Source organism: Odontomachus brunneus, unplaced genomic scaffold, assembly GCF_010583005.1.
Source record: "Odontomachus brunneus isolate Ranch 3 - 2012 unplaced genomic scaffold, Obru_v1 Obru_scaffold_230, whole genome shotgun sequence".
NCBI classification, from domain to species: Eukaryota; Metazoa; Arthropoda; class Insecta; order Hymenoptera; family Formicidae; genus Odontomachus; species Odontomachus brunneus.
This window is the reverse complement of record NW_022639680.1, coordinates 384,205-385,135: the sequence shown is the minus strand read 5'-3', so window position 1 is coordinate 385,135 and position 931 is coordinate 384,205. Positions and strand designations below refer to the sequence as shown.

At 31.1% G+C, this 931-nt stretch overlaps 2 protein-coding genes across 5 annotated transcripts in view; one reads left to right on the top strand and one right to left on the bottom strand.

The window, feature by feature from the left end:
- Positions 1–931, bottom strand: part of LOC116852496 (protein TANC2) — a 160,954-nt gene that overhangs the window by 52,866 nt on the left and 107,157 nt on the right. The gene's annotated exons all lie outside the window — the stretch shown is intronic.
- The window catches only part of LOC116852500, a 7,024-nt gene that overhangs the window by 698 nt on the left and 5,395 nt on the right, over positions 1–931 (top strand). The gene's annotated exons all lie outside the window — the stretch shown is intronic.

Below are 931 nucleotides of genomic sequence, written 5' to 3'. Positions count from 1 at the left end.
TGTTATTAGATGAGCAATGAACAAGATAATAGTCTTGGACAATATGCAGTTGTTCGATTTACTGATGAGAACTCGAACTCAATGAAAATTATTGATTTGGTTCCTTCTTCCTGGATCTACGAAGTTGACCAGAAGGGATATTTTTGTCTGTATCCAGATTCAATTGATTACCATCATTTAGATAATCTGGCTTCTTTCGTTGAAAAGCGCCGAAAACCATTGGAATTTGTATGCAATAACTATTATTGCATATGCAAGTAAATAATGATATTTAATAATAATCATTATTGTAACAGATATATTTTTACATACAGATATAGATGAGTTTGAGATGAGTGACTGGATATATGTATAGATACTATGAGAAAATGAGAAAGTACCTAGATATATGTATATTTAGATATTTTCTTATAGTATCTATATGTGTGTCGAGTTATTCATCTCAAAGGTGCATCTGTATTTCTATCTAAAAATGTATCTGTTACAATACTGATAATGATCTATTAGATATATCAATGAATTCTGTGCTTTCTTCAAAATTTGATCTGTATTTAAAAATAAACAAAAAGAATTTAATCATTGAAATATTCCCCATTGGCATCGATAACGCTTTGCCATTTATCAGGTAGCTTGTGAATTCCGTCGAAGTAGAAACTTGGCGTTTGCTGCTTGGAATCGGTTAACCTAAAGCACAGAATTCGTTGATACACCAAATATTATACTTACCTAATATTACTGCAAGTTTTCTCATTGATTTATCAGAAGATTTAAAACAAGAAAAAAGAAGGTTGAAGAGAGCACTGAAGTCGGACAACGTGAAAAGTACTGATGATGACGTGTGTAATATTAATGAAGAATCAGTAATGATATTGTGCAAAGATTCCCTGCAAAATCAGTTAAATGCAGTGAAGCCATTTTTAATCGTTGACGA